We start from the raw sequence: 15,799 nt of genomic DNA, 5'->3' as shown, positions 1-15,799 counted from the left end.
ACTGTGATGCAATTCAATACGATGGTCTTGTGTTTGTTTCAACCACTCGTGGCTCTAATTTCGCATGGTATCCTTATTGTTTTGGTACATTTGTCTTCCACTGGAATGATAATTGTTTCATTCACCATGCATGTGAGTTTAGTATTTATGTACACTAATTAACCTTCTTGTGTTTTCAAAGGTCCTATCAACATTCCACCACCAATACTTGGAAAAAATTTATAAGCAAGGGTGAGATGCCGATGGTGATGATCACGAGCATGCAGACAAGTAGGATCTACCTACTCAGTGGCGCCTAGCAACTTATTCTGATGGATGACCTCTTCTTGTCTGTATACAGGGCACTGCTGATGTTACAAAGGAAGCAGCTGTTGTCTCCCATGGTTGCACTCTTCGGACCCATTCCAACATCCGTTGAAGGGTATTCGGGATGTGCTAGCGCCAGCACCTTTTGCCTGGTTTGGTATTGATAGTCTTGGAGAAAACTCACTCTTCCTTGTAATAAACTATCCAATGATTGTGAAAGGCGATCCGGCTGCTATTGGCATAATGTTACTACCATTTATGAGAAACAACCGTGTCTATACCTTGGACATTGCTATGGTTCCCTACCCTGGCTATCACAATATGCGTCATGATATAGGTCGCTTCAGCCTGGATGACGAGTCTTGCATTGGTCTCGATATTGACAATAGTTGGCACTACCTAGAGAATCACTTATGGTTCAAAGCAAGCGTTTCCAACGCCAAGGATTGGTTGACCTGAAGTTCATTTCATAGCTCTGTTATTTTTTGTGTGATAAAACTTTAATATTTATAATATATCCTCATTGTCATTGTATGTTGATGACTTGTTGTATGTAATACTAAATGATATGCATGTGACAAACTTACTAAATTTATGAATGGCTTTTGACTTGCTTCTCAAAGAGGGTGCTGCGACACGCCAATGTTTTCCCAAATACATAACTGTACGTGCATTGCAACAGGTTATCAGATGAGTCTAATCAACAATAGTACTACTAGTTAGCTTCACATGCTTCATGCGATGGGCGGGTGTTTGTACTGTATAGCTGCGAATCCCATCATCCTAGGTCGTCGATGAGTCCAATCAATGGTAGAAATTGCATTCTGATATTTGGATTCAAACTTTCAAAACTGATTCACTACCTCTACGTCTACGTATACATAACGACAAGTTTTAAACATGAGACCAGCCATCCACCCTCTCAAAGAACACTTTTTAGCCTAGCACAGACTCCAGGAAATTTGTCCATAGTGCGAGGTGGGCCATATGTTAATGTGTTCGCTATACATGCCCAGCACCTCGAATCCTTGATATATAGTAGGGTGGCAAGGGCAGAACAAGCATTCACATCTAGGAGTGCGGCATGCGCCACCAGTATGACTCCCATCTAACACCATATTTCTTGGAGTCCGTGCTACAGCTATCTCTTCTCCCTCCTTGTTTCTCTAAACTCAACCATCGCACGTCGGGCGGTGTGTGGGTTTGCTGATAGTTGGTTTCCTCAACTTCGGTCCCACTTATAAGTGAATATGCGAGAAGCACTCATTCCCCCCTTGAGCAGCGTGCCATACCAACCGTGTGGCGGTGAGACGTGAACAACGCAGGCTTTTCCTTGTGAACTTGTACTACTAGTAAGTTGTAACACTTGGTTCTGCTCTTGGCGTGACGGCTAGATAAAAACAATGATTTTCCTTCAAAAAATAGAAATAATGATTGAAAACGATAGCGCTGGGCTTTTCCCGCGTGATAAGCGGGGGAGTTTTGCCAATTTCGGCCAATATCGCTTTCCTTACATGTGATCCCACATGTAAGTGATATGCCTAGCCACTGTGCATTTCTGGGCGGGCTGGAACGACCATCTGGAGTTGCTACGTCTTGAGCTTGCGTTGGTTTTCCTTGAAGAGGAAAGGGTGATCAACAATAGTAGCGTAAGTATTTCCTTCGGTTTTTGAGAACCAAGGTATCAATCCAGTAGGAGGCTCCTCAAAAGTCCCACGCACCTACACAAACAAACAAGAACTCGCAACCAACGCAATAAATGGGTTGTCAATAACTTCACGGCCACTTGCGAAAGTGAGAGTTGATAGAGATAATATGATAAGGTAAATATATTTTTGGTATTTTATGATATAGATTGGAAAAGTAAAGATGCAAATAAAAGTAGATTGAAAGCTTATGTGATAAAAGATAGAACTGGGGGCCATAGGTTTCACTAGTGGCTTCTCTCAAGATAGCATAAGTATTACGGTGGGTGAACAAATTACTGTCGAGCAATTGATAGAAAAGCAAATAATTATGAGATTATCTAGGCATGATCATGTATATAGGCATCACGTACGTGACAAGTAGACCGACTCCTGCCTGCATCTACTACTATTACTCCACACATCGACCGCTATCCAGCATGCATCTAGAGTATTAAGTTCATAAAGAACAGAGTAACACATTAAGAAAGATGACATGATGTAGAGGGATAAACTCATGCAATATGATATAAACCCCATCTTTTATCCTCGATGGCAACAATACGATACATGCCTTGCTGCCCCTGCTGTCACTGGGAAAGGACACCACAAGATTGAACCCAAAGCTAAGCACTTCTCCCATTGCTAGAAAGATCAATCTAGTAGGCCAAACCAAACTGATAATTCGAAGAGACTTGCAAAGATAACTTAATCACACATAAAAGAATTCAGAGGAGATTCAAATATTTCTCATAGATAAACTTGATCATAAACCCACAATTCATTGGATCTCGACAAAGACACCGCAAAAAGAGTTACATCGAATAGATCTCCAAGAAGATCGACGAGAACATGGTATAGAGATTCAAAGAAAGAGAGCAAGCCATCTAGCTAATAACTATGGACCCGAAGGTCTGTGGTAAACTACTCACAACTCATCGGAGAGGATATGGTGTTGATGTAGAAACCCTCGTGGCCTCCTCGATTGTTTTTTGACTTGCACTCCAAGTCCTCTGGATCACATTTGTTCCAAAAAGATCGCTCCCGAAGGTTTCATTCCGTTTAGAGTCCATTTGATATTCCTTTTCTTCGAAACACTGAAATAGGCAAAAAAACAGCAATACGGGTTGGGCCTCCGGTTAGTAGGTTAGACCCAAAAATGATATAAAAGTGTAAAGTAAAGCCCATAAACATCCAAAACAGGTAATATAATAGCATGGAACAATCAAAAATTATAGATACCTTGGAGACGTATCAAGCATCCCCAAGCTTAATTCCTGCTCGTCCTCGAGTAGGTAAATGATAAAAACAGAATTTTTTATGTGGAATGCTACCTAGCATAATTCTCAATGTAATTTTATTTATTGTGGCATGATTGTTCAGATCCAAATGATTCAATATAAAAGCTTATAAAACATAGAAATAGTAATACTCGAAGCATACTAACAAATAATCATGTCCTATCAAAATAGCATAGCCAAAGAAAGCTTATCCCTACAAAATCTTATAGTTAGGCCATGCTTCATTTTCATAACACAAAATACTCCCATCATGCACAACCATTACGCAATTGGTTCATACTTTTTAACGCGCTTCAGCTTTTTCAACTCTTATGCAATACATGAGAGCAAGCCATGGACATAGCACTATGGTGGTATATGGTGGTGGTTGTGAGGACAGAAAGGGAGAAGATAGTCTCACATCAATTAGGCGTATCAACGGGCTATGGAGATGCCCATCAATAGATATCAATGTGAGTGAGTAGGGATTGCCATGCAACGGATGCACTAGAGCTATAAATATATGAAAGCTCAACAAAAGAAACTAAGCGGGTGTGCATCCAACTCGCTTGATCACGAAGACCTAGGGCATTTTGAGGAAGCACATCATTGGAATATACAATCCAAGTTCTATAATGAAAAATTCCCACTAGTATATGAAAGTGACAACACAAGAGACTCTCTATCATGAAGATCATGGTGCTATTTTGAAGCACAAGGCTGGAAAAGAGACAGTAGCATTGTCCCTTCTCTCTTTTTCTTTCATTTTTTCTTTCATTTTTTTATTTGGCCTTTCTCTTTTTTTATTTGGCCTTTCTTTTTTTTATTTGGTGGGCTCTTTGGCCTCTTTTTTTTACAGTCTAAAGTCTCATCCCGACTTGTGGGGGAATCATAGTCTTCATCATCCTTTCCTCACTTGGGACAAAGCTCTAATAATGAAGATCATCACACATTTATTAATTTACAACTCGAGAATTACAACTCAACACTTAGAACAAAATATGACTCTATATGAATGCCTCCGGCGATATACCGGGATATGCAATGAATCAAGGGTGACATGTATGAAAATTATGAGAGTGGCCTTGCCACAAATACAATGTCAACTACATGATCATGCAAAGAGCAATATGACAATGATGGAGCGTGTCATAATAACGGAACGGTGGAAAGTTGCATGGCAATATATCTCGGAATGGCTATGGAAATGCCATAATAGGTAGGTATGGTGGCTGTTTTGTGGAAGGTAAATAATGGGTGCATGATACCGACAAAAGTTGCGCAGCACAATAGAGGCTAGCAAAGTGGAAGGATGAGTGTGCATATATCCATGGACTCACATTAGTCATAAAGAACTCATATACTTATTGCAAAAGTCTACTTGCCCTCGAAGCAAAGTACTACTGCGCATTCCCCTAGAGGGATAGAGTGGTAGGAAAAGACCATCGCTTGTCCCCGACTGCCACTCATAAGGAAGACAATCAAAAGAGCACCTCATGCAACAAATTTGTCACACAAATTTTACCATATGTCCATGCTACGGGACTTGCCAACTTCGACATAAGTATTTCTCAATTTCATAATTACCCACTAGCATGACTCTAACATTACCACCTTTATATCTCAAAACAATTATCAAGCATCAAATTGATCCTAGTGTTCAATGCACTTTCTATGATAGTTTTTATTATACCCAACTTGGATGCTCATCATTCTAGGACCAAATTTATAACCATAGCAAATACCATGCTGTTCTAAAAGACTCTCAAAATAATATAAGTGAAGCATTAGAGATCAAAAATTTCTTCAAAATTAAGCCACCGCCGTGCTCTAAAAGATATAAGTGAAGTACTAGAGCAAAAACTATCGGCTCAAAAGGTATAAGTGAAGCACATAGAGTATTCTAATAAATTTTAATCAAGTGGGCTTCTCCCAAAAGGTGTGTACAGAAAGGATGATTGTGGAAAACTTAAAAGTAAAGACTAATATCATACAAGACGCTCCAAGCAAAACACATATCATGTGGCAAATAAAAATATAGATCCAAGTAAAGTTACCGATAAACGAAGACGAAAGAGGGGATGCCTTCCGGGGCATCCCCAAGCTTAGGCTCTTGCCACTCGTTATTCAATAGTCCATCAAATCTTTACCCAAAACTTGAAAACTTCACAACACAAAAACTCAACAGGAAATCTCATAAGCTCCGTTAGTGAAAGAAAGATAAACCACCACATAAGGTACTGTAATGAACTCATTCTTTATTTATATTGGTGTTAAACCTATTGTATTTCAACTTTTCTATGTTTCATATCCTTACATACTAGCCATAGATGCATCAAAATAAGCAAACAACACACGAAAAACAGAATCTGTCAAAAACGGAACAGTCTGTAGCAATCTGTAACTCTTGAATACTTCTCCAACTCGAAAACTCCTACCAAAATAGGAAGTCCTGGGTAATTTGTCTATTGATCTACAGAAAAAAGAATCAACGCAAAAGCACGTTTCTGTGAATTACTAAAATTATTTTCGTGCGTGCAAAGTTTATGTTTTTTAGCAGAATCAAATTAACTATCACCATAGGTTATCCAATAGGTTCTACTTGGCACAAACACTAAATAAAACATAAAAACACATCTAAACAGAAGGTAGATGCAAAATTTATTACAAAATAGAAACAAAAACAAAAACACAAATAAAATTGGGTGGCCTCCCAACTAGCGCTATCGTTTAACGCCCCTAACTAGGCATAAAAGCGAGGATAGATCTAAGTAGTGCCATCTTTGGCACTCAATTCTTCAATAGAGCATTTATAATCCCTAGGAGTTTCTTTCTTTTTAGTAGTGATTAAGCTCCTAGGTAAGAAATCAAGAAATTCGTTTGTAGCAAAAGGTTCCTTAATCATAGCAAGAAAATTGGGGTGAACACTAATTGATTTAAGATCGGCACTTCCTTTACTAGAAGATTCACCCTTATTTTTAGGAACATACATGACCTTGGCAAATTTGGTAGGAGGAGTTGGGGTATTTTTCACAGATGCAAAGGAAGACCCTCAGTTGGTGATAATGTCCTCCAGTTTACCAATTCTTGTAGAATCTAGATCTGTTCTTTCATTAACTATAAGTTCTTTTTCTTTAAAAAAATTCAAGGTAACACCAACCCTAGATCCATATTGGGTAATTTGATTGTGGATCTTTTTATCCAAATTTTCAATAATTTCAAGCCTTTGCATCACATGTTCCAAAGTTAAAACAGTTCCATTAACCAAAAGAGGGGGTGGACCAAACAAATCTAACATAGCATTATAAGCATCAAAAGTATGGCTACCCAAGAAATTCCCTCCGGTAATGGTATCAAGGATGTATCTATTCCAAGGAGTAATGCCCACATAAAAATTACGAAGAAGAACAGAAGTGGATTGCTTCCTAGTAGATTTATTTTGAGCATTGCAAATTGTATGCCAAGCATCTTTCAAAATTTCTCCCTCCCTTTGTTTAAAATTGAGTACTTCATGATCGACAGTATTGATGATAATAGGAGGACTAGCCATAATGACGAGCACACAAAAGGCAAGCGACAGAGAGAGAGAGAGATGATTGGGAAAGAGAGGGAGAATAAAACGGCAAAGGTGAAGTGGGGGAGAGGAAAACGAGAGGCAAATGGAAAATAATGTAAGTGCGAGGGAGATGAGTTTGTGATTGGTACTTGGTATGTCTTGACTTGAGCGAAGACCTCCCGACAAAGGCGCCAGAAATCCTTCTTGATACGTCTTGAGCTTGCGTTGGTTTTCCTTAAAGAGGAAAGGGTGATGCAGCATTTGTAGCGTAAATATTTCCCTCAGTTTTTGAGAACCAAGGTATCAATCCAGTAGGAAGCTCCTCAAAAGTCCCACACACCTACACAAACAAACAAGAACTCGCAACCAACGCAATAAATGGGTTGCCAATCCCTTCATGGCCACTTGCGAAAGTGAGATCTGATAGAGATAATATAATAAGATAAATATATTTTTGTTATTTTATGATATAGATTGGAAAAGTAAAGATGCACATAAAAGTAGATTGAAAGCTTATATGATAAAAGATAGACCCGGGGGGGGGCATAGGTTTCACTAGTGGCTTCTCTCAAGATAGCATAAGTATTACGGTGGGTGAAAAAATTACTGTCGAGCAATTGATAGAAAAGCGAATAATTATGAGATTATCTAGGCATGATCATGTGTATAGGCATCACGTCTGTGAAAAGTAGACCGACTCCTGCCTGCATCTACTACTATTACTCCACACATCGACCACTATCCAGCATGCGTCTAGAGTATTAAGTTCATAAAGAACAGAGTAACACATTAAGAAAGATGACATGATGTAGAGGGATAAACACATGCAATATGATATAAACCCCATATTTTTATCCTCGATGGCAACAATACAATATGTGCCTTGCTGCCCATGCTGTCACTGCAAAGGACACCGCAAGATTGAACCCAAAGCTAAGGACTTCTCCCATTGCAAGAAAGATCAATCTAGTAGGCCAAACCAAACTGATAATTCGAAGAGACTTGCAAAGATAACTTAATCACACATAAAAGAATTCAGAGGAGATTCAAATATTTCTCATAGATAAACTTGATCATAAACCCACAATTCATCGGATCTCGACAGACACACTGCAAAAAGAGTTACATCAAATAGATCTCCAAGAAGATCGTGGAGAACATGGTATTGAGATTCAAAGAAAGAGAAGAAGCCATCTAGCTAATAACTATGGACTCGAAGGTCTATGGTAAACTACTCACAACTCATCGGAGAGGCTATGGTGTTCATGTAGAAGCCCTCCATGGTTGATTCCCCCTCCGACGTAGCGCCGGCGAAGGCTCCAAGATGGGATCTCACGGATACAGAAGGTTACGGTGGTGGAAATAGTTTTTCATGGTCGCCTCTGTTGTTCTCGGGGTACATGGGTATATATAGGGGGAAGAAGTAGGTCGGTGGACTCCCGAGGGGCCCACGAGATAGGGGGCACGCCCAGTAGGGGGGCGCCCTCCACCCTCATGGTCTCCTCAATTGTTTCTTGACTTGCACTCCAATTCCTATGGATCACGTTTGTTCCAAAAAGATCACTCCCGAAGGTTTCATTCCGTTTGGACTCCGTTTGATATTCCTTTTCTTCAAAACACTGAAATAGGCAAAAAACAACAATACGGGCTAGGCCTCCGGTTGGTAGGTTAGTCCCGAAAATGATATAAAAGTGTAAAGTAAAGCCCATAAACATCCAAACGGGTAATATAATAGCATGGAACAATCAAAACATATAGATACGTTGGAGACGTATCAGGGGTGAGCGTGCCTAGCGGTCTGCTCACACGCCTCCCGTCTACTCAAAGACTCTGTCCTGGTTTGTTGGTCCTTTCGTATTTTGTGTCAAATTTTGACCATAGATTTAATTGACAAAATTTTAATGCATGTTATAAAAATTTATATGGTTGGATTCGTATTTTAACATAGTTTCTGATGATATTATTTTTTTGTTAATTGAATAGATAGTCAAATTTTGGCACAAGACACTAAGGGGAACAATAAACCAGGACGGAGGTAGTACCCTGCACGACGCCTCCTAGTAGCCAATTAATAGAGGGACGCGTGGCAGCACATAAATGGTTAGTAGAACGCCCACGGTTTCAATACTACATTTGTTTCCGATTGTAACATGGGAGCAGCTCTTTGTTCCAAAATGACTTTGTTTTGGTTGTTTATGTGTGCGCCTTTGCAAATTGAACCACCACACCCAGAAGTTTGAAATCCATTCCCATTTCTTGCATGTGACCTAAACACTCCCATTACACATCAATATTAATATATAAGAAGTTTGGTTCTGGCGCGGTTCATGCATGGTACGTACGAAAGTAATGAAGTTGATGCACCAGGTAAGACAATTACAATCTACATGGGATAGACACAAAAATAAAGATGCATACGGATCCATCAACGACATCATCTCGCCCTAGTGTGCCGGGTCACCAACTGACGTATGAGGAGCATAGGCATTGGCGGCGAGCTCAATGTGCTTCTAAATAATGTCTTCCAGGGTTGCCCTACGGTCCAAGAAGGCCAGCGTCCTATTGTCCTCCTCTGTCATGAAGTAGTCCTTCTAGACGATTTGCTCATAGATGTGAGTGATTATGTCGATGGTGTCTTGCTGCGCCAGGCGCTGCGGAGCAAGCGCGACCTCGAGGTGGACATTCTCCGGCGTGACGACAGGCAGTCGCAGGGCCACCAGTGCGTCAAAGAGTTTGTCACCATAGAGGTCGTTGAGAGTGGCGGGCATCACGGAGCCTGGGTGTGTGGGCTGGAGGCATACATCCAGGTCATCCGCGAGCTTCTTGACAATGGTGAACTTGTCGAGGAAGCCTACGAGGACCTTGTTGAACAAGGAGTTGTCGTCCAAGAGGCCTCTCGCCGTGGCTGTCGGCGTTCTGGGAATGGGGGTCCCCAGATTTGCCTGCCTGCGGCCTGCGGCGTGGCTCTAGAAGTGGCCCAGTACGGCCCGTCTTCATCAACCCAAGCTCAAGACCCTCGCGAGGGGCCGAGCCTCACGGGACGGACGATGCAAGGCTTCCTCAGGGGCGGCCTCACCAGGCAGGCTCGCAGTAGGCGGAGAGATCAAGGAAGGAGTACCTCGTGAGGTGCTCGTGACACAATCCATGATGATCGAGACCAGGCGGGCGGCAGGCGGGCGCTAGCCCGTGCAGTGTCCTTGTTTCCTCTTTGGTGCAAAGGGGGAAGGCACATGCGTGGAGTACCGAGGCATCAAGCAAAGGTTACCATATCGGTGCAACGAGACCAAGGCCAGCAGAGCGGCAGGACGGAGGTCACTGTGGAGCCCAAGACGGCATCATCGCCAGTGCCTTTGGCATTCGAAGACCAACTTTAGTCACGATAACTTGTACTAGCTGCCCCCCTTCACAGGAAGATCCATCCCAAGTAGAACACTGCACCAGCTCAAGAACACCCCTCGCGAGGCTGTTCTTCCTCTGTACTGTTCATCATCAGCCCCAGAGGCAATCCACCACACCACACACTAGAGTAGGGTATTACACCACAACGGTGGCCCGAACTAGTATAAACCTTGTGTCCCTTGTGTTGTTCATCGTGAAGCTTAGATTTACGGCGAGGCGTTGGGACGTGGATCGGTAGGGAGCAGATCTTCGCGCGCACCCCAGAGTTCGAACCTTAAGGGTTTTGCCGGAACCCGATATCCGACATTTGGCGCGCCAGGTAGGGGTGCGCCGGAATCTTTATTCAGTTGCTCCATGTTCCATCGTCCGTCGCATCCATGGCAGATGCTCACCGAGCTCGAGCCGAGTGTAGGGCTGCTCTCGCCACCCGCGTCACCCAGATGGCTCCCGTTGGTGGGCCTCCCCATCGTTCTCCGTCGCCTGCTGCCAACGCTGCCACCGGTCCAGCGGGGAACAAGAAGCAAGCGTCGTCGCTGCACCCCTCGGTGCGACAGGAAGGCCGCACCGCCACTCCGTCACTAACTCCAGCTGGTTCGTCGTCTCACGCCCGTCGCACCCCCACGGACGTGCAGGCCGCGTTGCTCCTGGCATGTGAGCTCCTGCACTACTGCCCCATCGACGACCTCTACGAGGAGTGGCTCGCTCGCATCACCGAGCTCGTCGGCGCCGCAGGAGGCTCTCCTGCGCCGTCCCTCTCGCTGCCTCGCCATCCGTCCTATGTGGGTGATGTAGCTCAGGACGTGCCTCCACCACCTCCTCCCCAACAAGGTGCCCTGACTCCAAGGCGCGCGGCCCCTGGACGAGACCCGCCGCGTCTAGCGCCCGCGCGACAAGAAAGGAGCTACCAAGAGATCCCTCGGCCTCAAGAAGGCGCTCGCGTGCTCCCCGCTCCAGCACGTCAAGACCGCATCCCTGCGCCAGCACGTCAAGACCCCGTGCTGCCCCTGGCGGCGGCACGTGGGAATCTCCAAGAGCAAGCCCCGCGTCTGCAAAGGGCTCCGGTGGTCACTGCCGGCTAGCGCGCTTTCTCCACCGAGCTATGCAGTGTCGCCTGGTCGGGCAAGTTCAAGCCGGATCTGCCTCCTCGCTACGACGGCACTTCCGCCCCCGTGGAGTTCCTGCAGCTTTACAAGCTAGGCATCGAGGCGGCCAACAGAGACGAAAAGGTCATGGCGAACTGGTTTCCCATGGCTCTCAAGGATGGTGCCCGCACGTGGCTCTTGAACCTGCCTCCCGGCTTGATCTCCTCTTGGGGCGAGATGCGCACCCGCTTCATCGCCAACTTCTAGGGCACTTGCGACCGTCCTCTAGTCATGGGTGACCTGCACCGTATCAAGCAACAACCTGGAGAGACCTTGCTGAAGTACATCCTGCGCTTCAACAGCGCCCCCCTCAAGATTCCCAAGGTGACCGAGGAGGCCATCATCTCAACGTTCTCTGACGGCGTCCGCAACGTCAAGATGAAGGAGGAGCTCGCTATCCACGAGGATCTGTGCACATCCCTAGAGCTGTTCAACCTGGCGACCAAGTGCGCAAGGGCTGAGGAGGGGCACCTCTCCCTCCTTGAGCTTCCAGCTGTTGACCCAGAAGAGAAGAAAGCCAAGGCCAAGGACGTGAAGTGAAAAGGAGCAGTTGTGCTTGCAGCAGAACCAGACACGAAGCGCTGCACAGACCAGCCGGAGTCGTCCAAGGGCAACCGATTCTGCGCCTACTAGAACCTCTACACCCACAACACCAATGAATGCCAGGAGCTCAGCACCGTTCGAGAAGGACGCATCGGTCGATGCCCCGAGCGCAATGACCGGGGCTACGGCCGAGGAGGAGGAAGAGGTGGAGTACGATGGGACGACCGAGGCCCTCGCCAGGAGTGGCGTGACCGCCCTCGCGAGGATCGCTAGCAGGACCAGCCTCGCGAGGGGGCTTGGAGGGATCAACCTCGTGAGGATCGCCCGCAAGGCAATGCAGGCCTTCCTCCTCTGCCACCACCGCCAAGAAGGAATGACGACCACCACCAGGATGAGGGGGCTGGGGGCTTCCAGGAGCCGCGTGCTATCACTTGCATCTTGCGCGGCGCCCAGGCCCCAGCCTCTCAGTGCATCTTCAAGCAGTTTGCTCGCGAAATGAACGCAGTCCTCCCCAAGCTCGAGGCCACGCGCCCTCTCAGGTGGTCCACGTGTGCCATCACGTTCAGCTCAGCGGATCAGCTCAAGTGCGTGGCTACGGCTGGCGTCCTCCCAATGCTTTGTTCCCCAGTCATCAGCAATGTGCAAGTTACCAGGACCCTCATCGATGGCGGCGCAGGACTTAACGTTCTATCCGTCGAGACGTTCAACAACCTCCAAGTGCCTTCTGATCAACTTCAGCCAACCAAGCCTTTCTCAGGAGTCACTAACGGTTCCACCACTCCAATAGGGCAGGTTCGCCTCCCTGTCACCTTCGGGCAGTGCAAGAACTACCGTACCAAGCTCATCGACTTTGACGTTGCCCACATTCGCGTGCCGTACAATGCCATCCTTGGGTATCCAGCCCTGGCCAAGTTCATGGCAGTGACCCACCATGGTTACAATGTCCTCAAGATGTCGGAAAGTGGTGGAATCATCACAGTCCCCTGCAAAGAGAAGGATGCGGTGTGCTCTCTCGAGCATGCCTTCCAAGCTGCATCAGTCGAGGACCCAAACAGCAAGAGTGAGAACCCTCCCGAGGCAGTTCCCAAGAAGAAGAAGACATCACCCGACTCAAGGCCTCAGGAGGTAGGCATCTCCGGAGGCGCCGCGTCAGGATCTACGTCCGTGCAAGGGCCGCCTCCCTCCGTTGCATAGGGAGGCGCGCCCCGCGCCCTCCTCGGGGAAGGCTCGGGGGCTCTCTCCTAGAGGGCCTCAGACTTTGCCAAGATCACGAGGGAGGCGCTCGGCCACTTGGAGGCGTGCTATGCGACACGTTTCCCTCAGGAAGGCATGGGGCAAGGAGGGCCCAACCCTCAGGAGTTCATCACCAAGGCCATTCAGGAGCTGCATGAATCAAGAGTCATATGCGGCGACCACCGCCTACCTGGCGTAGCTCCCCATCCAGGCGAGGATGGCGGGCTACGTGTCTGCATCGACTACCCAGGGCTCGGCCAAGTCGCGTCTCAGGAGCGTTTCTGGCCTTCGCGCGTGGGACGCTACAAGGGTCCGCCACACAGCTGTGTTCGCATGCCCTTCGGCCTGCCGAACGCGGCTGCTGCTCACCAGCGTCTTCTGCGGTGCATTCTGGCAGCTCAGGAGGCCAGGCACCACGCGGTCCTGGTAGAGATGGAGATGGTCCTCGAGGAACAGCCCAGACCCCCAGAGCCTCCCGAGGCTCAGGGCCCCGGTGACTCGTGAGGATCGGCCTCTTCACCGTGCATCGTCAACTGCTTCAACACCCGCTCTACAATGGTATCAGGTGACATCTTTCGAGTTTCATTTCAGTTGGGAGCGCCCTCAGGGCTGCATTATTCCCAGGTCGCGTGGGTCTATCCCTGCGGCATGTATCTCTTTTGCTTATGTCTTTAGTTCACCTTGCTGAGGGCACTCCTCGGGCTACATCATCCCCAAGCCGCTCGGGCCTGACCCAGTGGCATGTATCCTTCATGCAGTTATCTAAGCTGATTTGCCTTTCATGCTTAACCCTCTTGTGATAATCGCCTGCTCGATTGACACCTACCTTTGGAGCCGCTCGCACTGGCACGGCGCTTGTGCATGGGTCCGTCCCTGCAACGTCGACAAATCTGAGTGGTCGAGCTCTGGCCCGCGGCAGTCCCGCTGTCGGCGTTCTGGGAACGGGGGTCCCCAGACTTGCCTGCCTGTGACCTGCGGCATGGCTCAAAGGGGGCCCAGCGCGGCCATCTCCATCAACACAAGCTCAAGACCCTCGCGAAGGGCCAAGCCTCGCGGGGCAGACGACAAGGAGCTTCCTCAGGCACGGCCTCATCAGGCTGGCTCACGAGGAGGCGGAGAGTTCAAGGCGGGGTACCTCGTGAGGTGCCCATGACGCAAGCCATGACGACCAAGGGCGCCAGTCGGGCGCCAGCCCGCGAAGTGTCCTCCTTTCCTCCTTGGTGCAAAGGGAGCAAGCGCAGGCGAGAGCATCAAGCAAAGGCATCCATTTCGGTGCAACAAGACCAAGACCATCCCAACGGCAGGAGGAAGTCATTGTGGAGCCCAAGCAGGCGTCACCAGCAGAGCCTTTGACAGGCGAGGACCAACTTTAGTCAGGATAAGTGTACCCGCTGTTCCCCTTCAAAATGGCCAATTGTTGGCGCCCTTCCCGCTCAATATTTGGGAAGAGGCCCAGGGCCTTTACCAATAAATAGTACTAGCCACCTCCAGGGTAGGGGGGATCGAGTACCTGGCATACATCTAGAATCGAGAGAGAGAGAGACTGAACTCCTCCTAGCAGTTCATCGCACCAGTCAAGAACAGACCCTCGCGAGGCTGTTCTTCCTTGTATTGTTCATCATCAGCCCAAGAGGCAATCCACCACACCACACGCTGGAGTAGGGTATTACACCACAATGGTGGCCTGAACCAGTATAAACCTGTGTCTCTTGTGTTGTTTCTTTCGTAGTTTAGATCCAAGCGATTCAGCGAGGAGCAGGTATGTAGAGGGCGAAATCTCCGCGTGCACCCAAGTGTTCGAACCTCAAGGGTCTGCCGGAACCCGAAATCCGACATTTGGCGCGCCAGGTAGGGGTGCGCCGGAATTCGCCTCCATCGTCCTGTTCTTCTCCGACCATCGCATCCATGTCTGATGCACGTCAGGCTCGCGCCGAGCGCCCAGCCGCCCTCGCTTCCCGTGTCGCCCAGACGGCTCCCGTCGGCGGGCGCCTCCGTTGTTCCCCATCGCCTGCCGTCAACGCCGCCACCGACCCGGTGGGGAATGAGCAGCAAGCATCGTCCCAGCATCCATCCATGAGGCGAGACGGCCGCACTGCTACACCCTCGCTCACCCCTGCTGGTTCTTCGTCCCGCGCGCCCCGCGCGGCCATGGAGGCTCGAGCTGCGCTCATCGTGGCAAACGAGCTCCTACGCTACCGCCCAATCGACGACGTCTACGGTGAGTGGCTCGACCGAGTCACCGAGCTCGTCCGCGCCGCTGGGGGCTCCCCCGCGCCGTCCTTCTCGCTGCACCGCGCCCCGCCCTGCACGGGCAATGAAGCTCCTGGGGCGCCTCAGCCATCTCCCCCTCAAAAAGGCGCCCTGGCCCCGAGGCGCGTGGCCCCTGGGCGGAACCTGCTCCGTCAGGCGCCAGCGCGGCAAGAGCAGAGCTGCCAAGAAGTCCCTCGCCCTCGAGAAGCTGCCCGAGTGCTCCCTGCTCCAGCACGTCAAGACCCTGCGCTGCTCCTAGCTGCAGCGCATGGGGACCCGCAGGACCAAGCTCTTCGTCGCCCAAGGCCTCCTGTGGCCACAGCGGGCTGCCGCGCCTTCACCCCCGAGCTACACAGCATCACGTGGCCCGGCAAGTTCAAGCCAGACCTGCCTCCTCGCTATGAT

This window comes from Triticum aestivum, chromosome 5B, assembly GCF_018294505.1.
Source record: "Triticum aestivum cultivar Chinese Spring chromosome 5B, IWGSC CS RefSeq v2.1, whole genome shotgun sequence".
Taxonomy (NCBI): Eukaryota; Viridiplantae; Streptophyta; class Magnoliopsida; order Poales; family Poaceae; genus Triticum; species Triticum aestivum.
This window is presented reverse-complemented; position numbering follows the sequence as displayed.